General features: G+C 43.8%; 1 protein-coding gene across 13 annotated transcripts in view; it reads right to left on the reverse strand.

The window, feature by feature from the left end:
* The window catches only part of ZNF560 (zinc finger protein 560), a 53,437-nt gene extending 36,193 nt beyond the window's left edge, over nucleotides 1-17,244 (reverse strand). For 4 of the 13 annotated variants that reach the window (XR_008541142.2, XR_001711616.4, XM_054674024.2 and 1 more), the window contains exons 1-2: nucleotides 17,116-17,215; nucleotides 16,706-16,793 (exon numbers count right to left, since the gene is read on the reverse strand). The gene's annotated coding sequence lies outside the window, so the exon portion shown is untranslated. Of the gene's footprint in view, nucleotides 1-16,705; nucleotides 16,794-16,975 lie in introns of those variants that run through there. The other 9 variants (XR_010153532.1, XM_054674026.2, XR_008541143.2 and 6 more) reach the window with 8 other exon arrangements.
* Nucleotides 17,245-27,614: the final 10,370 nt, after the last annotated feature.

Consider the following 27,614-nt stretch of genomic DNA (forward strand, 5'->3'; position numbering starts at 1 on the left):
AATGATAGACTGGATTAAGAAAATGTGGCACATATACACCATGGAATACTATGCAGCCATAAAAAAGGATGAGTTCATGTCCTTTGTAGGGACATGGATGAAGCTGGAAACCATCATTCTGAGCAAACTATCACAAGGACAAAAAAACCAAACACAGCATGTTCTCACTCATAGGTGAGAACTGAACAATGAGAACACTAGGACACAGGGTGGGGAATATCACACATCAGGGCCTGTTGTGGGGTGGGGGGATGGGGGAGGGATAGCATTAGGAGAAATACCTAATGTAAATGGCGAGTTAATGGGTGCAGCAAACCAACATGGCACATGTATATATATGTAACAAACCTGCACATTGTACACATGTACCTTAGAACTTAAAGTATAATAAAAATAAGGAAGGGGGGGAGGGGGAGAAGGAAGGAAGGAAGGAAGAAAGAAAGGAAGGAAGCCAGGCATGGTAGCACAAACCTGTAGTCCTAGCTACTCAGGAGGATCACTTGAGACCAGGAAGTCAAGGCTGCATTGAGCCATGACTGCAGCACTGCACTCCAGCACAGGCAAGAGCAAGACCCTTTCTCAAAAAGAAAAGAAAAAATTAAAAAGAACACTCAAAATCAGATATGAGAGAGGAAACATTACAACTGTTAACTACAGAAATACAAAGGATCATAAAAGACTACTTGGAAAAATTACATGCCAACAAACTGGATAACCTAGCAGAGATGTACAAATTTCTAGACACACACAACCTACCAAACACTAAATACTAAAAAGGAGAAAATCTGAACAGACCAATAATGAAGAAGGAGACCAAATCACTAACTAAAAATCTCCCATCAAACACACACCTAGGACTTGACTGCTTCATGGCTGAATTATATAAGACATCTAAGAATATCTAAACTAATCCTTCTGAAATTATTCCAAAAAACTGAAGAAGGATGCTACAAAGAGAAACTTACAGGCCAATATCTCTAAGTATACAGATGCAAAAATCCTCAACAAAATACTAGCAAGCTGAATTCAACAGCACATTAAAATTATCATTCATAATGATCAAGTAGGATTTATCCCTGGAATGCATGGATGGTTCAACATATGCAAATCAATGTGATTAGAACCACATTAACAGAATTAAGTATAAGAATCATATGATCTTGTCAACAGATGCAGAAAAAGGATGAGATCACACCACTGCACTCCAGCCTGGACGACAGAGCAAGACTACACCTCAAGAAAAAAAAAAAAAAAAAGTGCTGAAGAACATTAACCAAAAGATTTTTTTTTTTTTTTTTGAGACAGAGTCTCACTCTGTCACCCAGGCTGGAGTGCAATGGTGTGATCTCAGCTCACTGCAACCTCCACCTCCTGGGTTCAATTGATTCTCATGCCTCAGCCTCCCTAGTAGCTGGGATGACAGGCGTGCACTGCCACACCCAGCTAATTTTGTATTTTTAGTAGAGACAGGGTTTGGCCACACTGGTCTTGAACTCCTGGCCTCAAGTGATCCTCCCGATTCTATCTCCCAAAGTACTGGGATTACAGGCATGAGCCACCATGCCCAGCCCCAAAAGATTTGTAACCTCAAATAAGTTGAGAAACATGCTCAAGTATCTTAGGGGGAGAGGGATCAAGTACTCCTTCCATTCATCTTTTTAAAACACATTGAGCTACCATTCTCCATGAAAGGCATCTGCCATAACCCATGGAGCTGGCAGGGGCAGGGAGCATCAGCACCAAACCAGAATAGCATCGCAACATAGGAGGCACCTAGCAAGGTGTAGCTGGTGCAAATATACAAAAGAGGAGCCCAATTCTATTGCCAGCATCCCTTCTTCAAATCACAGTCACTTGTATGTGCACTAAGAAATGCCCAATTCACATGAACAAATGACTCCAGATCCTGGAGAAGAACAGGATAATTACCCCTCTTCCTGGGATCATGGCTGGTAAGCAGTATCCTGGGGTGCATTACGGGGACTAGCACAGGGTCCAAACTTTATGACAAAGACTCTTGGCCAACACTTGGAAGGGACAACACAAAGCATGACACAGCAATACACATAAACTCCAACAAGACAGGCAGCCTTCCCAAATGGTACAGGGTGGAAAGTAAAAAAGTTCCTCTTCAAAGTTTCCCTTCTTGTTAAAGAATAAATCATAAGTGTTAGAAATAATATTTTCTTTTAGGCTGGGCACGGTGGCTCACACCTGTAATCCCAGCACTTTCGGAGGCTGAGGCAGGTGGATCACCTGAGGTTAGGAGTTTGAAACCAGCCTGGCCAACATGGCAAAACCCTGTCTCTAGCAAATAAACAAAAATGAGCCAAGCGTGGTGGCAGGTGCCTGTAATCTCAGACACTTGGGAGACTGAGGCAGGAGAATCACTTGAACCCAGGAGGTGGAGGTTGCAGTGAGCCAAGATCATGCCACTGCACTCTAGCCTGGGTAACAAGAGTGAGACTCTGTCTCAAAAAAAAAAAGAAGAAAAGAAAAAAAAAGAAATAATAGTTTCTTTTAAAGACTAACTTCCTTCAAGCCTCCTTGCTTTGTGCTAATAACTCTTTGTTAAGCCCTATCCTATGCAGCTGTTAGATGTAAGGGAATGAGTACATTCTATGTCCTTGTACTTTAACCAAGGTATTTATTCTAGACATGCTCAGCCATGTCCCAGCTCACAGCTTATGCCCCTTCCTTATTTGGAAATGTTATTACTTCTCTAAGTCTTTTCGTAAGCAACTTCCTCTTTTCCTTTGTTTTCCCTTGCCTTTACCTATTTAGGAAAGTTTTAAGTTATTAGCCAGTCAGGTTTAGCTTAGATTGTGTGGTCCACCTCCAGCCAATGAAGACAGGACACAGTAGCGGGGACAAGCTCCATAAGGGATAAAAATTGCTTCCCTCCTTTGTTCATGTGTCATCTCGCCACTGTTCCATCTGCGAGGAGCACCCTTTCTGCAGAAAGTAAAATTGCCTTGCTGAGAAAATTCTTTGTCTGAGTGCTAGTTCTTCTCAGCACCTAGGAACAAGCATTTCTAAAGGAATAAGCATTTTACTTATATGACCAATCAGCAAGCCACGAAAGGTCAAAGGGCACTTACAAGAGACTTTCCACCCCAGTTCAAAGTGATCTTCACCCTTTTTACCAACTGTGTTGTAAATGGGGCACTAAGTCACTTTTGTGGGATGTTTCAGGATCCCTCCAACACACTCTTGCAATTACACTTGGAGAGGCTCATGATATTAGATTTATTACACTCATAGATCCTAGAGAGGGAGGCATGCCATGCCATGCAGGGGTCCATGCTGGAGGAGGACCAAAGCAGGAGGCTCTGACAAGCATGTAGGGAGCTGAGAGAGAAGCCTCCCTTGAGGGCAACTGCCTTTACTGGGGATTGGGGTATAGTACTAAAGCAAAAGGCATTAGATTTCATTGGTGCATTTGAATGTTACTAGGTCATGGTCAGGGGAGGGCCAACAGAAGAACTTGTAGCATAAGTACCTTATCATCCTTGTACATCTGGTCACTTGAGCAGGGAGCTCACAGCCTGTTTGTTAGAATGCTGAGGCATCAAGAAAATATGAATTTTTTTAAAATGTACAATGTATTCAGGGAAGAATGACAATATGGAACCTGGAACGAAGACATCTGGTTGGATCCAGATGAAAGACATGATCTTAAACTCCGCTATGATTTGGATGCGGTCTGTCCCCATCACAACTCCTGTTGAGGCTTGGTCCTCAATATCACAGCACTGGAAGGAGGGGCCTAATGAGATGTTTGGGTCATGGGGGTAGATCTCACATAAATAGATTAATGCTCCCTCTCCCTCTCCCTCTCCCCACGGTCTCCCTCTCCCTCTCCCTCTCCCCACGGTCTCCCTCTCCCTCTCTTTCCACGGTCTCCCTCAGATGCCGAGCCGAAGCTGGACTGTACTGCCGCCATCTCTGCTCACTGCAACCTCCCTGCCTGGTTCTCCTGCCTCAGCCTGCCGAGTGCCTGCGATTGCGGGCGCGTGCCGCCACGCCTGACTGGTTTTCATATTTTTTTGGTGGAGACGGGGTTTCGCTGTGTTGGCCGGGCTGGTCTCCAGCTCCTAAGCGTGAGTGATCTGCCAGCCTCAGCCTCCCGAGGTGCCGGGATTGCAGATGGAGTCTTGTTCACTCAGTGCTCAATGTTGCCCAGGAGCGGCATGATCTCGGCTCGCTACAACCTCCACCTCCCAGCCGCCTGCCTTGGCCTCCCAAAGTGCTGAGATTGCAGCCTCTGCCTGGCCGCCACCCTGTCTGAGAAGTGAGGAGCGTCTCTGCCTGGCTGCCCATCATCTGGGATGTGAGGAGCCCCTCTGCCCGGCTGCCCAGTCTGGGAAGTGAGGAGCGCCTCTTCCCGGCCGCCATCCCGTCTAGGAAGTGAGGAGCATCTCTGCCCGGCCGCCCATCGTCTGAGATGTGGGGAGTGCCTCTGCCCTGCTGCCCCGTCTGGGATGTGAGGAGCGCCTCTGCCCGGCCGCGACCCCGTCTGGGAGGTGAGGAGCGTCTCTGCCCGGCTGCCCCATCTGAGAAGTGAGGAGCCCCTCCGTCCAGCAGCCGCCCCGTCTGAGAAGTGAGGAGTGTCTCCTCCCGGCAGCTGCCCCATCCAGGAGGTGGCGGGCAGCCCCCACCCGGGAGGGAGGTACGGGGCAGCCCCCGCCCGGCCAGCCGCCCCGTCTGGGAGGGAGGTGGGGGGGCAGCCCCCGCCCAGCCAGCCGCCCGGTCCGGGAGGGAGGTGGGGGGCAGCCCCCACCCGGCCAGCCGCCCCGTCCGGGAGGGAGGTGGGGGCCAGCCCCCGCCCGGCCAGCCACCCCGTCAGGGAGGGAGGTGGGGGTCGCCTCTGCCCAGCCGCCGCCCCATCTGGGAGGTGGGGGGCGCCTCTGCCCGGCTGCCCCTTCTGGGAGGTGAGGAGCCCCTCTGCCCGGCCGCCACCCCATCTGGGAGGTGTACCCAAAAGCTCATTGAGAACGGGCCATGATGACGATGGCGGTTTTGTCAAATAGAAAAGGGGGAAATGTGGGGAAAAGATAGAGAAATCAGATTGTTGCTGTGTCTGTGTAGAAGGAGGTGGACATAGGAGACTCCATTTTGTTCTGTACTAAGAAAAATTCTTCTGCCTTGGGATGCTGTTGATCTATGACCTTACCCCCAACCCGGTGCTCTCTGAAACATGTGCTGTGTCCACTCAGGGTTAAATGGTTTAAGGGCGGTGCAAGATGTGCTTTGTTAAACAGATGCTTGAAGGCAGCATGCTCGTTGAGAGTCATCACCACTCCCTAATCTCAAGTACCCAGGGACACAAACACTGCGGAAGGCCCCAGGGTCCTCTGCCTAGGAAAACCAGAGACCTTTGTTCACTTGTTTATCTGCTGACCTTCCCTCTACTATTGTCCTATGACCCTGCCAAATCACCCTCTGCGAGAAACACCCAAGAATGATCAATTTAAAAAAATAATAAAATAAAATAAAATAAAATTCTAAAAAAAAAAAAAAAGATTAATGCTGTCAGGCAGAAGTGAATTTTAGCTCACACAGGACTGAATTAGTTCCCACAGGAGCTAATTGTTATAAAGCAAGGCTGCTGTTTGTGTTTGGCCCCTTTTGCACAAGCCTGCTTCCTCTTCTGCCTCTCTACCATGTTTTGCTGCAACACGTGAGCCTCATCAGAAGTAGAGCAGATGCTGGGGCCATGCTCTTAGACTTTCCAACCAGCAGAATCCTGAGCCAAAGAAACCTCTTTTCTTTATAAATTACTCAGGTATTATGTCATAGCAACAATAAAGAGACTAACACAGCCTAAGACACTTTGAGCCTCCCTTACCAGGGATATAGCTTACCCTTTGGTTTCTGAGGAGAAAGCCTTCTGCTTGAAATTTTTGTGACAATCTCATTTGGTCCAGATACCCTGGAAGGTAATATATATTCTCCTCAAGATCCACACCATTATCACTTATTTTTATCACTAGAGTCCTAATTATTCCAAAATCCAGGGGCAAAGATATACAACATAATGCAAGAGAAAAAAGCTCACACAACAAAAAAATTCCAACTCTGATAACGTATCACAAGAAACCCAGGGAACATGTATGGGATGGATTCTAAGGGTATTAGATCAAGAAGGTTAAAATGTAACATTAGATATGCCCAAATTCATTGATATGAAGCACTGTATGGTTTGGATCTGTGTTCCCACCAAATCTCATGTGGAACTGTAGTTCCCAGTGTTGGAGGTGAGGTCTGGTGGGAGATGATTGGATCATGGGGGCAGATTTCTCATGAATGGTTTAGCACCATCTCCTTTGATACTGTCCTCATGAACTGGTCATTTAAAAGTGTACAGCACCTCCCCCTCATTCTCCCTTGCTCCTGGCTCCTGCCATATAAGATGTACCTACTCCTGCTTCACCTTCTGCCATGACTGGAAGCTTCCAGAGGCCTCCCCAGATGCAGAAGTCACTATGCTTCCTGTACAGCCTGCAGAACTGTGAGCCAATTAAACTTTTTTTTATTCTGCAATTTAAAACTTTTAATTAAAAAATAAACTTTAATGTTGAAAATGCAAACTTGGAGAGGGCAGAAAGATCACACACAAGGCTGTCACTTCACACTTGGAGGTTTGCACAGTGGCTCGACAGAGGTGCTCCTCACTTCCCAGACAGTGGGGCGGCCAGGCAGAGGCGCTCCTCGCTTTCCAGACAGTGTGGCAGCCAGTTAGAGGCACTCCTCACTTCCTAGACACGGCAGTGGCCAGACAGAGTCACTCCTCACTTCCCAGACAGGGTGGTGGCCAGGCAGAGGCGCTACTCACTTCCCAGACAGGGTGGCGGCCAGGCAGAGGTGCTCCTCACTTCCCAGACAGTGTGGCGGCTGAGCAGAGGCACTCCTCACTTCCCAGACGGTAGGCAGCTGAGCAGAGATGCTCCTCACTTTCCAGACAGTGGGGCTGCCGGGCAGAGGTGCTCATCACTTGTCAGACAGGGCGGCGGCCAGGCAGAGGTGCTCTTCACTTCCCAGACAGTTGGGCGGCCGGGAACTTCTTTATAAATTACCCAGTCTCATGTATTTTTTTTTTTTTTGAGACATGTCGCCCAGGCTGGAGTGCAGTGGCGTGACCTTGGCTCACCTCAAGCTCCGCCTCCCGGGTTCACACCATTCTCCTGCCTCAGCCTTCTGAGTAGCTAGGACTACAGGCAGCTGCCACCACGCCCGGCTAATTTTTTTGTATTTTCAGTAGAGACAGGGTTTCACTGTGTTAGCCAGGATGGTCTCAATCTCCTGACCTCATGATCCGCCCACCTCGGCCTCCCAAAGTGCTGGGATTACAGGTGTGAGCCACTGCACCCGGCCAGTCTCTTGTATTTCTTTATAGCAATGTGAGAATAGCCTAATACAGGTACTTACTAGACATTTTGAATTTTACATATTAGCTAATGGACCATGGCATGATTCTAATAGCTAAACTGGTTGGATGATTGAAACTTGTACTCATGACCTAGTTAACAGAGTTAATATGTAAGAGCTTCCCTGGCTAATGTAAAGGAGGGAATCCTAGACACATAGGAAGGTTGCACTGAATTTATCACATGTGATCTGCACAGCTTCCCTTCTTCAACCTACATTAAGGGTCCAGAAGACACCCTCTTCACAAAGGCATTCAGAAATAGATAACTGAAGGGAATACTTCCATTCTTGAAAAGTTCTGTTTATTCTCCTTTAAACATTTGTTAAGACTATAGGAGATAACAATCATTAAGATGAGTTCCCTGTTTCAATGGGGATGATGAGAACCTTGAGTGCCAAAAACCAAGTGTGTAGCACTTAACTATCAAAGACAATGAGGCTACATCGAATGTCAAGGGCATACTGAATGTACCAGTAATTGGAATGCTTTGGCCTGCAGAGATTATTGGTGTTAGCAAACTGATCACATTTCATCCCTAGCATGAAACAGATAAGAACCCTACTACAACAGGGATTAATAAATCTTGTTGTAATGTGACATATAGTAAATGTTATACTTTGTGGGCCACACAGTCTCTGTTACAAATACTCAACTCTGTCCTTGTAGTATGAAAGAAGCCTCAGAAAATATATAAACAAATGAACATGGTTGTTCTGTTCCAATTATAATTTACAAAAACAGGTTGAAGATTAGGTGTGTCCCATAAGCCATAGTTTGCCAATGTAAGTCTTGGAATATTGCTTGATCTATGTAACAAGAAGTCTCAAGTCTAATGGCCAAAAACCTGATAAGTGTCACCACAGGGGAGATTCAAAGTCTCTCGCCCAATCACCAGACCTAGGTAACACACCACTCAGGATTGTGTAGAAGTCACATCAACTTTGGAGAATTACGGGGGACTATCATAACTTATATCAATTCTCCTGTTTTCCACCAAAATAGTCTTCAGAGGTTTTGCTATTACACAAAACATTGCAACACTCCATCACATTGAAAATATTTTGTATATGATATCCCATGAACAGGAAACAGTAAATAGTTTGGATACCTTTACAGGCTACAAAGTAGAGAATGGGAGATTCAAGAGCCAGCTAAATAAACAAAGTTGGTTTTGTTTTGTTTTTTTGAGACAGGGTCTTGCTCTGTTGCCCTGGCTGGAGTGCAGTGGTGTGATCATGGCTCACCACAACCTCCACCTTCTAGGCTCAAGTGATCCTCCCACCTCAGCCTCCCAAGCATCTGGGACTACAGGTGCACATTACTACGCCAGGTAATTTTTTTTCTTTTAATCTTTTTTGGTAGAGATGGGATCTCACTATGTTGGCCAGGCTGGTCTCGAACTCCTGGCCTCAAGCAATCTGCCTGCCTTGGCCTCCCAAAGTGTTAGAGTTACAGGCCTGAGCCACCATGCCCCATCCAATCAGCAAAGATTTGGGGGTTCAGTTGTCTAGACCATATCAAGATATCCCCTCCAAGGTGTCATTTCTAGTTAGTGCTCCCCAAAATTAGGTGCAACACTTGGCAGACCTATAAGATTCTTGGCCAGGCATGGTGGCTCACACCTGTAATCCCAGCACTTTGGGAGGCTGAGGCTGGCAGATCATGAGGTCAGGAGATTGAGACTATCCTGGCTAACATGGTGAAACCCCATCTCTACTAAAAATACAAAAAATTAGCTGGGTGTGGTGGCACGCGTCTGTAGTCCTAGCTACTCAGGAGGCTGAGACAAGAGAATCGCTTGGACCTGGGAAGCAGAGGTTGCAGTGAGCCGAGATTGCGCCAGTGCACTCCAGCCTGGGCGACAGAGCGAGACTCCGTCTCAAAAAAAAAAAAAAAAAAAAAAAAAATTCTTAAGACAGCATATACCACATTTCAATGTGCTTTAACCCATCTACAGAGATGGTTATAATGCTTACAGGTGAGTGAACACCAAGTGATTGCAGTGCACCAAGCTCAGACTGCAGTACAAGATTTTTAAGCACTTGGTCAATATAATCCACCAGATACAATGATACTCAAAGTATCCATAGTAAATAATATGTTGCTGGAAGCCTCTAGCAAGCACCAGTAGGAAAATCATAGCAGTAGTTCAGAATAAATATATTCCCTCTTCTGCAGGAAACTAGTCTCCTTTTGAGTAAACAGTTACCACTGGGTTCAACACAGAAGTTGTACATGGGACATCAAGTGACCAAGTGGCCTGAGCTTCCTACCATGAACTTGAGGTTGTCTGACCCACAAAACTCCAAGTTTGGGGAAAATGCAGCAGCAATCTGTTATCAAATGGAAATGGCACAGAAGACACTGAGCTCTAGAAGTTCCAGCGAGTACAAGTAAACTGCATGAGCAAATGGCAAAGACTCAACACAAGCTCCATTCCCACTGTCTCATTTCCCTCAATCCATGCCTGTGGCTTCCTGAGCTATTTCTTATGCCTATCTGAGACAAGTCCTGTTTACGGATGTGTCTGCACAATATGCTAGCACGACCCAAAAGTGGGAGCACAAACACAATAGCTCAGCTGAACGATGACACCGAAAGACTGTAATATCTTTCAGATAAAAATAGCATCCCAGTGGCAGAACTTCTCGCAGTATATTTGACTATCCTCTGGGTCTGGAGGACATGGCCAGAAGGACATGTAAACAATGATCCATGAGCAGTTGCTAATGGTTTCACTGAATGGTCAAGGATGTATATAGAACAAGACTGGTAAGTCTAGAAAAACATGTATGGATAGATCTCTTTTAAAGGACATGGGCCGTGAAGATATTTGTGTCCCATGTAAATGGCCAGCAAAGGCAATCCACTGAAAATGAGACTTTTAATAATCAGACGGACAAAATGATACTCTATATAGAAGTCAATTGCTTTCCCCTACCACCCCAATGTTTGCTCCATAGGCCCTTGAATAAGATGGCCATAAAAACAGGGATAAAGGCTACTATGGCTCAACAGTATGGACTTCCATTTACCAAAGCTAATGCAGCTAATGCTACTGCTAGGTGCCTAATCTGCTAAAAGCAAAAACCAAAACTGAATATATAAGGGCATTAATTTCTTTTTTTTCTTTTGCGGGGAGGGGGACAGGGTCTCACTCTGTCACCCAGGCTGGGGCGCAGTGGCATGATCACAGCTCACTGCAGCCTCAATCTCCTGGGCTCAAGCAATCTTTCTGCCTCATGCTCCTGAGTAGCTAGGACTACAGGCATGTATCACCAAGCCTGGCTAATCTGGGTGGTTTTCGTGGGGGGGTTGATTTTTTGTTTTTGTAGAGATGGGGTTTCACCATGTTGCCCAGGTTAGTCTTGAACCAAGGGCATTAATTTCTAGAGTAACCAGGGGAGCCAGCTGGTGGCAAGATGATTACATTGGACCACTCCTATCATGAAGGTGACTAAGATTCATCTTCACTGGAATAGACTCGTGTTCTGGACATGGATTTGCCAGAAGCCTAACTAGTAGAGAGGCAAATCCATATAGGATTTGTATAGAGGCAGATTTGTACAGGGGAGAGGCAAATCCACTAGGCTTTTGCCTATACAATGCATAATCCATGCACTCACAAAATGCTTTCACTGCAGTCACAGCATTCACACAATACCATCTTTCATCAAGGAACCCATTTCACTGCAAAGGAAGTGCAACAGTGGGAACATGTCCCTCTCATCAGCTGGTCTCATCACACACCCCATCACTCAGAAGCAGCTAGTCTAAATGAAAGGTGAAATAGCTTACTGAAAATTCAGATACAGGGCCAACTGGGAGACAACCTCTGAAAGAATGGGATTCTGTTTCACAAGACACAGTGTATGCTCTGAATCAGAGATCACTAGATACTACTATCTCACCACAGTCAGAACAAACAGGCCCAGGAATTGATGGGTGAAGGCAGAATTAGCTCTAAGACAAAAATTTTGCTTCCAATCCCAGCAATGTAGAGCACTGTAATTTGGAGATCTGAGTCCATAATGGGGAATGCTTCCCCAGGGGCAACTATTTGGTCCCAATACACTGGAAAGTGAGATTAACATCTGGCCCTTATAAGTTTCATATCCATTAAACCAAGAAGAAAAAGAAAAATAAGGAGGTGAGAGGGAATAATCTATTAACTGAAGGGATTAGTCTCAACTACCAAAGGGAAACTGGGGTACCGCTATACAACTGAGGCAAAAAGAATGATGTCTAGAACCTCCTAGCACTTCCATACCACTTAGAAAGGTTAACAAAAAATTACAGTAGAAAAAAGGCAGGAAAATGGAGGCCCAAGATCCCTTCAGAAGGAAGGTTTGAGTCACTCCATCAGGTACAGAACCCAGAGCTGCTGAGTTTCTGGCTGAGGGCAAGGAAAATACAAAAAATGTTCATTGAAAAAGTAAAACCATGGATATCAACTATAACTTCAAGATCAATGACAGAAACAACAACTGCAGTAGTCTGGCAGGTTTTCTGTTTTTGCTTTTTTGAGACGGAATCTCACTCTGTTGCCCAGGCAGGAGTGCAGTGGTGCCATCTCAGCTCACTGCAACCTCCACCTCCCAGATTCAAGCAATTCTCCTGCCTCAGCCTCCCAAGTAGCTGGGATTACAGGCGCCCACCACGCCCAACTAATTTTTGTATTTTCAGTAGAGACAGGGGTTCACCATGTTGGCCAGGCTGGTCTCAAACTCCTGACCTCAAGTGATCCACCCGCCTCCCAAAGTGCTGGGATTACAGGTGTTAGCCACCACACCCAGCCCCAGGTTTTCTCTTTGATTGTTATGTATACATGTTAGTTTCTAAGCATGTATTTACATAAACCAATCATTCACTTCTGTCTCTTTTCTATTTCTCTTTTGTATATAAGTTACTAGAGGTTAAATTTTTAATTTAGTCTTCAGGTAACAGAATATTCAAGGAGAATATGACTAAATTTCAGTAGAAATTAACATGGCTTCGGGCGTGGTGGCTCACACCTGTAATCCCAGCACTTTGGAAGGCCGAGGCGGGCACATCACCTGAGGTCAGGAGTTCCAGACCAGCCTGGCCAACATGATGAAACACTGTCTCTACTAAAAATACAAAAATTAGCTGGGCGTGGTGGTGTGCACCTGTAATCCCAGCTACTTGGAAGCTGAGGCAGGAGAATCACTTGAACCTGGGAGGTGGAGGTTGCAGAGAGCTGAGATCACACCACCACTCCCAGCCTGGGCAAAAGAGTGAGACTCCATCTCACAAAAAAAAAAAAGACAGAAATTAATAAGGCCTGTGATGAGGGGCTGTGCACATTCTCACTTAGGGGTGAGAAATTCTCCCTTCAATCTTGTTAAGTGGAAATGCAGACTTAACCATTATAAGAGAATCAAAGTGTGTATAGATAGGCACATGTGGATGCTGACTAGGCAAAACTGTGAACATGCCAGTTACCAATTTATCCATCTCAGCTCCAAATTCACGATCATATCTGCTATGGAACAAAGGGCTGCATTCCTTAAGCATTTATCTTTTAATGGAACATGTTAAGCTTTGTCATGTTGCATTAAAAGATGGGAGGGAGGCCAGGTGCAGGGGCTCACCCCTGTAATCCCAGCACTTTGGGAGGCCAACGTGGGTGGATCACCTGAGGTGAGGAGTTCGAGACCAGCCTACCCAACATGGCGAAACCCCGTCACTACTAAAAATACAAAAAATTAGCCAGGCATGGTGGCAGGTGCCTGTAATCCCAGCTACTCGGGAAGCTGAGGCAGGAGAATTGCTTGAACCCAGGAGGCAGAGGTTGCAGTGAGCCAAGATCACGCCACTGCACTCCAGCCTGGGCGACAAGAGCAAAACTCCGTCTCAAAACAAAACAAAACAAAAAATTAGCCAGGCATGGTGGCGAATGCCTGTAATCCCAGCTACTCAGTAGGCTGAGGCCAAAGAATCACTTGAACCCGGGAGGCAGAGGTTGTGGTGAGCCAAGGTCACACCATTGCACTCCAGACAGTAATAAGAGTGAAACTCTGTCTCAAACCAAAAAACCAAAAAAAAAAAAAAAGAAACAAACAAACAAACAAAAAACCTGCAGGTAGATTCTAGGAGCTGAGCAGTCTCCAGCAACAGCCAGCAACAAGTCCTATAACTACAAGGAAATGAATTTTGCCTCTTGACTGAGTGTGGAAATACATTCTTCTATAGGCAGAGGTTGGAGCAAGCCGAGGTCGCACCACCGCACTCTAGCCAGAGCAACAGAGCAAGACTCTATCACCAAAAAAAATAAAAATAAAAAAAAAATAATAAAATTGTACTGTAGGTTTCAGCTAAGGCAATTAAACAAGACACAGCATGCTTATCAAATTTGTAAATGGACTATAGAATTTGATGACTGATAGAACTGGATTCAAAATTACTGCCACAGGCTGGAGTGATACACTGAATAAATAGGATATTTATTTTTAAAAAAGAAATAGAATATACAACACAAGAATTAAACAACACTCATACAAAATGTCTCACACATAAAATATAAACCAAAACACTACACTTCTGGCCAGCCACAGTAGTAGCTCACGGCTGCAATCCCAGCACTTTGGGAGGCCAAGGTGGGCAGATCACTTGAGGCCAGGAGTTCAAGACCAGCCTGGCCAACATGATGATACCGCATCTCTACAAAAAAATACAAAAATTAGCCAGGCGTGGTGGTGCATGCCTGTAATCCCATCTACTGGGGAGGCTGAGGCATGAGAATCGCTTGAACCCAGGAGACGGAGGGTGCAGTGTATTGAGATGGCACCACTGCACTCCAGCCTGGGCAACAGAGCAAGAATCTGTCTCAAAAAGTCGGGGGCAGGGAAAGAAAGAAAAGAAAGAAAGAACACTATACTTCTGAAAATATATTTGAGTATACTTATTCAGGATGAAACTGAACAAGACACTGACTTTCTTTTTGAAAACAAGTGGCTTTCAGTTAAAACTAAAATCTATTTTCAGATGTAGCAACAGTAAAACAAACAAACAGAAAAAACAAACAAAAAACAAACTAAAGTCTGTTCCTTATTTCTTTCCAGAATAATTTTTACACTTTACAATACATCCATTCAGAAACTGCCAAATGTTACAAGACCTATGGATGGGAATTTATAATATCCAGCAAAATTAAATGTATATTTGTCCTCTGACCTAAAGTCCAATATTAAAGGTTTAACCTAGTAATACACTTATAAAAATGTTAACTACATATAAAGAAGTTCATTTACTGCAGCTTACTCATGGATGCTAAAATAATTAGTAGGAACGTTGCCGGGGAACAAGATATTCTGGGTGTCCTGCAAGGGATGGTGGCTCATGCTTGTAATCCCAACATTTTCTGAGGTTGAGGTGGGAGGATCACTTAAGCCCAGTAGTTCAAGGCTGCAGTGAGCCAGGATCGTGACACTGCACTCCACCCTGGGCGACAAAATGAATCTCAAAAAAAAACAAAAAACAAAAAAAACCCGCAAATATATATATATTTTTGTATTTTGTATTTTTAGTAGAGACAGGGATTCACCATCTTGGCCAGGTTGGTAGAGAACTACTGACCTCATGATCCACCTGCCTCAGCCTCCCAAAGTGCTGGGATTGTAGGCGTGAGACACCGCACCAGGCCTGGCTTTGGTCTTTTTGACTAAACCTCTTCTGAAATGTGTTCAATAAAAAGCTGAACTTGGAAAAAAAAAAAGGTGGGGGTGGGGGGTACAGGGAGGAAGGCAAGAAAAACAAAAGACAACAAAGGAGATCCTGGCCAGGCGCGGTGGCTCACGCCTGTAATCTCAGCATTTTGGGAGGCTGAGGCAGGCGGATCACGAGGTCAGGAGATCAAGACCATCCTGGCCAACATGGTGAAACCCCATCTCTACTACAAATACAAAAATTAGCTGGGCTTGGTGGCACGTGCCTGAAATCCCAGCTACTCAAAAGGCTGAGGCAGGAGAATCGCTTGAACCAGGGAGGCAGAGGTTGCAGTGAGTCGAGATCGCACCACTGCACTCCAGCCTGGCGACAGAGCGAGACTGTGTCTCAAAAAAAAATAGAATGAAATCCTGTCATTTTCAACAACGTAGATAGAACTGGAGGACAGTACGTTAAGTGAAATAAACCAGGCACAGAAACACAAAGTAGGGCGTGGTAAGCGGTGGCTGCAGTGAGCCAATATCATGCCACCGCACTCCAGCCTGGGCAACAAGGCAACATCCTGCCTCAAAAAAACTCTCAAAAAAAAAAAAATATTGAATAGAGCTCAGATCCAAAAACATTCCGTTATATTTTAGAACAATTTGGAGAATTTTCATTTATTATACATAGTAAATATTAGATAACATTATTATTTTTAATTTTATTGATGCAAATAGTATTACGGTTTTAGTAAAACAACACTCTTATCATTGAGTCAGGCATTACCCACTACTTAAATGTCGAGCTTACCATCCTGGCTATCACGGTGAAACCCCATCTCTACTAAAAATACAAAAAATTATCCGGGCATGGTGGCACACCCCTGTAATTACAGCCACTTGGGAAGCTGAGGCAGGAGAATCGCTTGAACCCGGGAGGCAGAGGTTGCAGTGAGGTGAGATCGCGCCACTGCACTCCAGCCTGGGCGACAGAGCTAGACCCCCTCTCAAAAACAAAACAAAACAAAAAAAAGTCGAGCTTCATCTCTGCAATGAATTTCCCATTGACTCTCAAACTGTTCACCATAAAATTTATTTACGAGACGGCGAATACACAAAACGCTAAAAACAGGTGCAGCTACAATGGATATTTATTCGTGGTACTGGACGGTCAACATACCCATAGGTTTAAGTTTTTTCGAAAGAAAAATGCGGGAAAAATACCCTTAGTACAGTCATCCTGTTAATGGTAAATTCGATTATTCTAGTATTAGTGTGTAAACCCTCCATCCTTTCTTCCAGGAAGCCTGGTTATGAAGCTCTTTGGAGACGTACAGAGCTAGGAACTTCAGATGAAAAGAATGGCTGAGTATTCTTAGGTTTCTTTAGTAGAAAGACTCGCGGTCTACAAACGTTTATATGCACATGCAGAAATACGCACACCCTAGACAACTAAGAAAGCACCTTTCTACTGGAACGTAATGTGTCAATAAAAAATATACAGGTTTCACAAAGGCAAAATGCCAAAATCTCACATGAAACACTCGTTTGCATAAAAAAGGAAGCAGCTGCCCCCTTAAACCAACTTTTTCCCAATGCTCACCCGAACACGGTGGAGTCGCCAGGTCCGTGGGGCTACAGGATCTTGGGGACGGAGTCAATCGAACGCGAACGGCAAAATTCTTTTCCCTCTGAAACACAATTCACAAACGTTGCCTTGGAGACTTATTTTTTAAGGCCTCAGAACGCTTGGACACTTTTGAAGACGGGAACACACGGCTGAAAACAGCCCTCGGACGCGCCCATACTGCACTTCCCACCCGGCTCCTCTAGGGGACCAAAGGTCCCAATGGCCTCTTCGACGTGGCCTCACCCGATGGCTCCGCGACTCCTGCGGACTCCTGTGGAGTGGTCCAGGCCTCTGTAAGGAGGTTCCTCGATTACCCTGGGTCGATTGTGACCTCTGCCACCCCCCGAAACACCGCCCAACCCACTAGTCCACACAAGCCTCACCAAAGTAGTGAACGACCAGACAACACAAAGGAAAAAGTGGCTCTGAGGAAACAGGCGCCAGCGACCAAAAGAGAGAACTGGCGCGCCGCTAACGTCACTTCCGTTTGAGGCATTGGAAGGGGCGTGGCTCGTTGTGTGGGCAGTTGGACAGGATGGAACTCTTCAGGATTCTAGTTTCCCTCCGCGTGGGTGCGGAGGTATCAAGGGGTCGGCTCAGTGCCTGGGTGGACAAGAGAGAAATGGGCCCACAGAGAAAGGTGGGGGTTAAATCAGGGCTGTGGGCGGGGCCCATGCCCGGGGGCGGGGCTGGAGGTGGGACCAGACCCAGCGGGTGGCTTCGGTGGCAGAATGGACCAGGAAGGCGAAATGTCGGGCGATGGACTCGCCCCTCAGGATGCTCATTAGAAACTTTCCCCACGTTCCTGGACCCCTTTCAGGATTCTCTCCAGTTGATAACCTGCCAATCCACAAAATGGCCTGCTTCCTGCATTCGATCACGTCTTTAGAACTTTATTTTCTCTTATTTCTTTTTATTTATCTGACCTTGCTAAACTCTAATCATTGATTCCTCTGCGTTTTCAATTATCGATACTTTCTGTAAATATTGCAATTTTTTTCTTTTCTTTCTTTTTTCTTTTCTTCTTCGAGGTAGGGTCTGGCTCGGTTGCCCAGGCTGGAATGCAGTGGTAGGAACATGGCTCACTGCAGTCTCGACCTCTCCAGGCTCAAGCCATCCTTCCACCTAAGCCTCCCGAGTAGCTGGGACCACGGGCGCACCGCACCCGGCTAATTTTTGTATTATTATTATTATCATCATTATTATTATTTTGTAGAGACAGGATCTAACCATGTTGCCCAGGCTGGTCTGGAACTCCTGGGCTCAAGCGATCCGCCCGCCCTGCACTCCCGAAGTAGGATTACAGGCGTGAGCCATCATGCACCATGCCTGGCCTTATTGTATTTTTTTTTTCTTCTTCAGCAATGTATTTGTTACTATTTCTCAAATCTTATCAAATGATTCAAAGCCTCCTGTACTACTTTATGAAATACCACTGATACCAGGCATTCTTCACTTATTCTGTGCAGAAAAAAAAAGGACTGTTGGACTTGTGGTAGAGATTTAGTTGAATCTTCGGGTTATATTGGTATCTTTATAATACTGAGTCTTCCTATGTGTGAATATACAATATCTCTCTATTTAGGTCTTCTTTAAACTCTTTCAGTAATGTTTTGAAATTTTCAGTTTACAAATATTTTACCTCTTGGGGTAAAGTTATTCCCATGTAACTTATTTGTAAAAGGGATCACATTCTCAGTTTCCTTTTCTGATTGTTCATTGCTGGTGTATAGATACAAAACTAATTTTCATCTCTTGATGTTGTACTGTGCAACTTTACGGAATTTATTACAAGCTCTGCTAGTTTTCTTGTAGATTCTTCAAAATTCTCTATATATCAAATATCACCTATAAATATATTTTTATTTGTTCTATTCTAATTGAGAAACCTTTTATTTTATTTTCTTGTGTAATTGCTCTGGCTAGAATTTCCTGTAGAGGCTGGGCACGGTGGCTCACTCCTGTAATCCCAACATTTTGGGAGGCCGAGGTGGGTGGATCACCTGAGCTCAGGAGTTCAAGACCAGCCTGACCAACATGGTGAAACCCCGTCTCTACTAAAGATACAAAAAATTAGCCAGGCGTGGTGGTTGGCACCTGTAATCCCAGCTACTCGGGAGGCTGAGGCAGGAGAATCACTTGAACCTGGGAGGCGGAGGTTACGGAGTTTGCAGTGAGTGGAGATGGCTCCATTGCACTCCAGCCTGGGTGACAAGAGCAAAACTTCATCTCAAAAAAAAAAAAAAAAAAAGAATTTCCTGTAGAATGTTGAATAACAATAGAAAAATCAGACATCTTTCTCTCCTTCCTGGTCTTAGGGAGAATTTTCAGGCATTCACTATTGAATATCATGTTAGCTGTGTTTTCGTAAGTGCATTTTGTCACGTTGAATAAACTCCCTTCTATTTCTAGTTTTCTTAATTTTTTTTTTTTTGAGACAATCTCGCTCTGTCACCCAGGCTGGAGTGCAGTGGCATGATCTTGGCTCACTGCAACCTCCACCTCCCGGGTTCAAGCAATTCTCTGCCTCAGCCTCCCAAGTAGGTGGGCACTCCCAAGTGCCCACCACAACACCTGGCTAATTTTTTTGTATTTTTAGTAGAGACGGGGTTTCACCAGCTTGGCCAGGCTGGTCTCCAACTCCTGACCTCATGATCCACCTGCCTTGGCCACCCAAAGTGCTGGGATTACAGGTGTGAGCCACCACGCCTGGCCAGTTTTCTTAATTTTTATCAAGGAAAAGTGTTGGGTTTTATCAAATGCCTTTCCTGCATTAGTTGAGGTGATTCTGTGGGATTTTTTGTCTTTTGTACTAATGTGAAGAATTACATTTTTTAAATTTCCTTTTGTTGAACCAACCTTGCATTCCTAGATAAATCTCACTAGTCATGGTGTATAGTGCTTTTAATGTGCTGTTGGATATGATTTGCTAATATTTTTTAAGGATTTTTGCATCTATATTCATGAAAGATAGTCTCTAATTTCTTTCTCTTTAGCTTTTTTTTTTTTTTTTTGAGATGGAGTCTCACTCTATTGCCCAGGCTGGAGTGCAGTGGCACAATCTTGGCTCAATGCAGTCTCGACCACCACAGGCTCAAGCCATCCTCCCACCTCAGCCTCTCAAGAAGCTAGGACCACAGACGCATCACCATGCCTGGCTACTTTGTGTGTGTGTGTGTGTGTGTGTGTGTTTGTGTGGAGTGTTGCTCTTGTTGCCCAGGCTGGATTGCAGTGGTGTGATCTCGGCTCACCACAACCTCCGCCTCCCGGGTTCAAGCGATTCTCCTGCCTCAGCCTCTCAAGTAGCTGGGACTACAGGTGTGCATCACCACACCTGGCTAATTTTTTTCTATTTTTAGTAGAGACAGGGTTTCACCATGTTGGCCAGGCTGGTCTCAAACTCCTGACTTCAGGTGATCCGCCCATCTCAGCCTCCGAAAGTGCTGGGATTACAGGCATGAGCCACCACACCTGGCTAATTTTTGTATTTTTTTTTTGTAGAGATGAGGTTTCGCCATGTTACCCAGGCTGGCCTCCAACTCCTAAGCTCAAGCAATCTGACCACCCTGGGCCTCCCAAAGTGCTAGGATTACAGGCATGAGCCACCACTCCCAGCAAGAGATATTTTTTATCTGGCTTCAGTAACAATGTAATGAATGGCCTCATGGATTTAGAAAGTGTTCGCTCTGGCCAGGCACAGTGTCTCATGCCTGTAATGCCAGCACTTTGGGAGACCAAGGCAGGCGGATCACTTGAAGTCAGGACTTTGAGACCTGCCTGGCCAACATGGTGAAAGCCAGGCTCTACTAAAAATACAAAAAATTGGCTGGGCATGGTGGCATGCACCTGTAATCCCAGCTACTGGGGAGGCTGAGGCAGGAGAATCGCTTGAACTCGGGAGGCGCAGGTTGCAGTGAGCTGAAATCATGCCACTGCACTCCAGCCTGGGTGACAGAGCAAGATCTCATCTCAAAAAAGAAAAAAAGAAAAAAAAAGTGTTCTCTCATGTTTTGTTTTGTTTCGGTTTGGTTTGGTTTGGTTTGGTTTGGTTTGAGACAGAGTCTCGCTCTGTTGCCAGGTTGGAGTGTAGTGGCGCAACGTCGGCTCACTGCAACTTCCACCTCCCAGGTTCAAGCAATTCTCCTGCTTCAGCCTCCCGAGTAGCTGGGACTACAGGTGCATACCACCATGCCCAGCTAATTTTTGTGTTTTTAGTAGAGATGGGGTTTCACCATGTTGGCCAGGATGGTCTTGATCTCTTTACCTTGTGATTCACCTGGCTCAGCCTCCCAAAGTGCTGGGATTACAGGCATGAACCACAACACCCGGCCTCCTGTTCTACTTTTTTGGAGGATATTGAGAAACACTGGTGTTGATTATTCTTTAAATGTTTAGTACAATTAATTTGTGAATTGACAATTCATTGTTGGAAAGTTTTGAAATACTGATTTAATCTCTTTTCTTGTTATAGGTCTCTTGAGATTTTTCATTACTGTTTAATCCAGTTAATTTCTGTGTTTCTAGAAATGTGTCCACTTCATTTAGGTTATCTAACTAGTTGTACAATTAATTGTTCATAGTATCCTCTTATAATCTTTATTTCTGAATAGTTTGTTGTAGTGTGCCCCAGTTTCATTTCTAATTTTAATTATTTGCATCTTCTGCCTTTTTTGTCAATCTAGGTGAAGTTTTTCAATGTTATCGATCATTGCAAAGAGTAACTTTTAGTTTCATTGATTCTCATTGAATAGATTCTTATCTATTCTCCATTTCACGTATTTCCCTTCTTTATTATTTCCTTTCTTCTGTTAGATTAGTTTACTTTCCTCTTTTTTGGTAGTTCCTCAAGATATAAAATTATTTATAGGTATTTACAGCTATAAATTTCCTACTGAGGCCAGGTAATGTGGCTCACACCTGTACTCCCAGCACTTTGCGAGGCCAAGGTGAGAAGATTGCTTGAGCCCAGGAATTCAAAGCTGCAGTGAGCTGTGATCATGCCACAGCACTGCAGCTTGGGGGACCAGAGCCAGACCTTGTCTAAAATAATAATAATAATAATTTTCCACTGAGCACTCTCTTCATTGCATCCTATAAGTTTAGGTCTGTCCTGTCCATTTTTGTTTTTCTCTACATGTTTTCTTTTGTAATTTGTTTTTGTTGTTGTTGTTGTTTGTGACTAACAGAAATTTTTTTCTTATAGCTCTAGAGGCTGGAAAGTCCAAGAACAAGGCACAAGCAGATTCAATGTCTCAGGAGGGCCTGCTTCCTGGTTCATATGATTGTCTTCTTACTGTGTCTTCACGTAGTGCAAAGGGAAAGGCAGCTATCTGGGCCTCTCATTTTAAAATTACTTTGTTTTTTGATATGTTTTGAGAAAGGATCTTGCTCTCTTGGCCAGGCTGGAGTAGAGTGGCAAAATCACAGCTTACTGCAGCCTCAACCAACTGGGCTCAAGCAATCCTCTCACCTCAATCCCCAGAGTAGCTGGGACTACAGGCACATGACACCATACCCAGTTAATTTTTTAGAAAATTTTTTGTAGAGACAGGGGTTCACTATGTTGCCTGACTGGTCATGAAGTCGCAGCCTCAAGTGATCCTCCTGCATCAGCCTCCCAACGTGCTAGAATTACAGGCATGAGTCATTGTGCCCAACCTAATTGCTTTAATTGACAAATTTTCATTGTACATATTAATGGAGTATAAAGTGATATTATAATTTATGAATATAATACAGAATAATTAAACGAAGCTAATTAACATATCCACCACCTCAAGTACTTATTATATTTTGTGGTAAAAACAGGAGCCTTGTAATTTGTTCTTGATCCCCTGTTTTTTAAGTGTGTGTTAATTCACACATATTTATGTATTTTAATGTTTTTCTGCCATTATAGATTTCTAGCTTAATTCTGTTGTGTTCTGACAGGTACTTTATATATATTCAGTGCTTTTAAATTTACTGAGACTCTGCTGGGTGTGGTGGCTCACACCTGTAATCCCAGCATTTTGGGAGGCCAAGAGTGGATGGATCATTTGAGGTCAGGAGTTGGAGACCAGCCTTGCCAACATGGTGAAACTCTGCTTCTACTAAAAATACAAAAGTTAGCCAGGTGTGGTGGCATATGCCTGTAATCCCAGCTACTTGGGAGGCTGAGGCAGGAGAGTCACTTAAACCTGGGAGATGGAGGTTGCAGTAAGCCGAAATTGCACCCCTGCCCTCCAGCCTGGGCAACATAACAAGACTCTGTCTCAAAAACAATAAAAATAAAAAAAAATAAATTTCCTGAGACTCATTCTGTGGCATATACATTTGACATATCCTGAAGATGTTCCATGTGAACTTAAGAATGTGTGTTCTCATGATATCAGATGGACTGTTCTACATGTCTCTGAGGCTTAGTTGGCTTACAGTATTTTTCAAGCTATGTCCTTACTGATCTTCTATGTAGATGTCCTTTTATTAAAAGTGTCATACATAACTCTCCAATTATTGCCATAGAACAATCTATTTCTCCCTTAAGTTTTGTCATATAACTTTGGGGTCTGTTTTTGGTGCATGCATGTTTATGATTGCTACATCTTCTTTTTCTAATTTTTAATTTTTTTAAGAGACAGAGTCTCGGCTGGGCACAGTGGCTCATTCCTGTAATCCCAGCACTCTGGGAGGCCAAGGAGGGTGGATCACAAGGTCAAGAGATTGAGACCATCCTGGCCAACATAGTGAAAGCCCATCTCTACTAACAGTACAAAAATCAGCTGGGTGTGGTGGCACACACCTGTAGTCCCAGCTACTCAGGAGGCTGAAGCAGGGGAATCGCTTGAACCTGGGAGGTGGAGGTTGCTGTGAGCCGAGATTGCATCACTGCACTCCAGCCAGGCGACATAGTGAGCCTTTGTCTCAAATAAATAAATAAATAAATAAATAAAAGACAGAGTCTCATTATGTTGCTTACACTGAACTTAAACTCCTAGGCTCAAGCAATCCTCCTGCCTCAGCATCCCAAGTTGCTAGAATTAAAGGCATATACCATCATGCATGGCTTATTACATCTCTTGATGAATTGAAGCTTTTATCAATATATTGCCATCCTTTGTATATTATAAAGTCTTTTACTTAAAGTTCGTTTGTCTGATATCATTATAGTCAATCCAATTATCTTTTGGTTGCTATTTGCATGGAATATCTTCTTCCCATCCTTTCACTAACAGCCTATCTGTTGCTTTTTATATAAAGTGAATTTCTTGTAGACAGAATACGATTTGATCATGGTCTTTATTATTTCATCCATTCTTCAACAGCATGACTTTTTCTTGGAGTGTTTGATTCATTTACATTTAAAGTAAAAATAAAGAAGGATTTTCTTCCTGCCATTTTGCTATATGTGTTCTGAATGTCTTATACTTTTAGCTCCTTATTTCCTCCACTGCTGATTTTTTTGTGTTTACTTGATTTTTAGAGTGAATCATTTAACTCTCTTCTAATTTTCATTGATTTTGTTTTGTTTTGTTTTTCAGACAGTCTTGCTGTGTCATCCAGGCTGGAGTGCAGTGGCACAATCTTGCCTCCCAGGTTCAAGTGATTCTCATGTCTCAGCCTCCTGTGTAGCTGGGACTACAGGCTTGTGCCACTATACCTGGCTAATTTTTGTATTTTTAGTAGAGACAGGGTTTCACCATGTTGGCCAGGCTGATCTTTAACTCCTGACCTCATGTGATCTGCCCACCTCACCCTCCCAATGTGCTGAGATTACAGGTGTGAGCCACCACACCAGGCTTTCATTCATATTTACTTTCTTTCTTTCTTTCTTTCTTTCTTTTTTGAGATGGAGTCTTCTTGCTCTGTTGCCCAGGCTGGAGTGCAGTGGTGTGATCTCAGCTCACTGCAACCACCACCTCCTGGGTTCAGGTGATTCTCCTGCCTAAGCCTCCGAAGTAACTGGGATTACAGGTACGCACCACCACGCCTGGGTGATTTTTGTATTTTTAGTAGAGACAGGGTTTCACCATGTTGGCCACGCTGGTCTCGAACTCCTGACTTCAGGTGATCTGCCTGCCTCAGCCTCCCAAAGTGTTGGGATTACAGGAGTGAGCCACTGCACCCAGCCAAAACTTTAACAGCCCTCATAAGGATTACATTTACCACTCCAAAGTTATATTATTTAAATTTGTACCTACTTAACTTCAATAGCATACAAAAATTCTGCTATACGACTGCACGCTTCTGTTGGTTTTTTTTTTGCAAAATATATCTTTATATATTGTATGCCTAAAACATACACTTATAATTTTTATTGATTTTTTAAAAATTCAGTAAAAAGTAAAAACTGGAATTAGATACAAAAATACCATAAATGTGGTTTTATATTTTCCAGTATACTTACCTTTACTAGAGATCTTTATTTCTCCACACAGCTTGAGTTACTGTCTAGCATCCTTTTATTCCATCCTGAAGAACTCCTTTTAGCATCTCTTTTATGTTTATTTTATTTGTTTATTTATTTATTCATTTGAGACAGAGTCTCACTCTGTTGCCCAGGCTGGAGTGCAGTGGCACGATCTTGGCTCACCAAAACATCTGCCTCCCGGGTTCAAGCAATTTTCCTGCCTCAGCCTCCCAAGTAGCTGGCAGTACAGGCATGCACCACTGTACCTGGCTAGTTTTTGTATTTTTAGTAGAGACGGGGTTTCACTATGTTGGCCAGGCTGGTCTCAAACTCCTGACCTCGTGATCTACCTGCCTCAGCCTCCCAAAGTGCTGGGATTAAAGGCATGAGCTACCACGTCCAGCAGCATTTCTTGTATGGCAAGTGTAGTGGTAACTGTCCTTGGCATTAGTTTTTCCAGGAATGTCTTAAATTCTCCCTCATTTTTGAACATTTCTGGTGAGCACAGAATTCTTGGTTGATAGTGTTTCTTTTTCAGCTCTTAAATATGTCATCTCACCGACTATGTCCCCCATGATTTCTGATGACATATTTGTTATTAATAGTATTGAGAATCACTTCTTTCAGCACTCTTTGTCTTTGCCATTTGACATTTTGATGATAATGTGATTCACTGTAGGCCTGAGTTTCTCTTTTTTTAATATTTTTTTTTTGCGATGAAGTTTTGCTCTTGTTGCCCAGGCTGGAGTGCAATGGTGCAATCCTAGCTTACTGCAACCTCTGCCTCCCAAGTTCAAGGGATTCTTGTGCCTCAACCTCCCGAGTAGCTGAGAATACAGGCACCTGCCACCACGCCCAACTGAGTTTCTCTTACTTGGAGTTTGTTGAGCTTCTTGGATTTAAAGATTCATGTCTTTCATCAAATTTGGAAAGTTTTGCTTCATATTTCTTCACATTTTACTTCTTCCCCTTTATTTCTCTGTTATCTTTCTTCAGCTTCCATAATGTGTATGTTGGTCTGATGCATGGTGTACTACAGGTCCTTTAAGTTCTGTTTGGTCTTCATTCTTTTTCCTTTAGTCCCCTCAGAGTTGATATTTTTCAAAGGTTCTATCTTCAAATTTGTGGATTCTTTCTTCTGCATGCTCACATCTTCTATGGAAGAGAAGATGCAACCAGTGACCAAAGAACTAATGTTAGGAGTTTGGCTTTACAAAGAAAATAGCTCCATGTTATCTTATTTAGAATTGGTAGGTATTTTATTTAGAAAGTATTTTGAAAAGAAAGTAAAAAAGGATATAATCTAGAAAGCAAAGTACAGAAAACTTTACAAAGAACACTAAATAAAAACGTTTAAAAGGAATTAAAACAGTTCCTTCTCTGAGAATAAATGAAAATGTGAATAAATGGATAGACAATGAAAAGGTGGAAAATCTCATGTAATAGTGTTTTTTATCTTCTGCCACAGACCCCAGAGGACTGAGCAAAGGAGGATGAACACAGGAATAAAGACAAAGATAAAAAGATCTGTTTTAAAAGAAAGGGTCAGGGGGCTCCTTGCTTCTAGTGAACAAGGGCCCTGAGCTTCTAGAGCCCTTTGTATTTATTGAGTAAAGGAAATAGGGAGGAGCAGGTGATCATGAGCCAGTTGTATGATTTAGTGCAGGCCTGCATGTCTGCTTTCCTTGAACAGTAGGCTCCAGATATTCCAGTAGATAACCTCAAGGTGCACAGTGCCAGAGAGTGATTGCCCTCAGCCTACCTTCTGGTGGCAGGCACAGATGTGAGTTTGCCCACATCCTGCATTCATGATAAACAGTTTGCTGTTTGATCATATAGCCTCCAATGGAATGCTGAGTTGGTCATGACCCTCAGGTTTTCAGCTCCCAATATCTCCCCCTTTCTGTTTTTGCATTAATTGAATGAATGTAAGGCCAGGTTGGGCAGCTCTCATTTTCTGATTGGCAGTCCATCCAATTTTATAGACTATGAACAGAAAACAAAGACAGAACAGCATTATTCCCAGAACTATACATGAGATGTTAATGTGGCGCTTTAGATAGGTCCAAGGATTGAGGCTCTCCAGACCTCACTGGAATTTGGTCCAGGCTTCTAAAGAAGGCTGAAACTCTTGAGTTTGCTTATTTAAACCAAGAATTTTGTTTTGTAATTCACCAATATCAAAGGTGATATTGGATGTGAAAGCTCCCTGCAAATGGGCTTTCACAAGGTCCCATGGATACCCACTTTGGTTATATTCTAAGTTGGTTACACAAATATGAGTGTGATTAAAATGACAGCACAATTGCTGTTGCAATTGTAAGCTTTGTACTTGTTGCCCTAACCATGGAACCATGGATTTCAACATTGCCACTTCAGTTTGTAACTCAGTGTTAATTTTACTCTGAAGTAGCCATATTTTCTTGGTGGTACATGTCTAGTTCTCCACGTACTGAGCTGTTTGAACAGAACTATGCAAAGCTATAGAGGACA

This window comes from Pan troglodytes, chromosome 20 (genome assembly GCF_028858775.2).
Source record: "Pan troglodytes isolate AG18354 chromosome 20, NHGRI_mPanTro3-v2.0_pri, whole genome shotgun sequence".
Classification (NCBI taxonomy): domain Eukaryota; kingdom Metazoa; phylum Chordata; class Mammalia; order Primates; family Hominidae; genus Pan; species Pan troglodytes.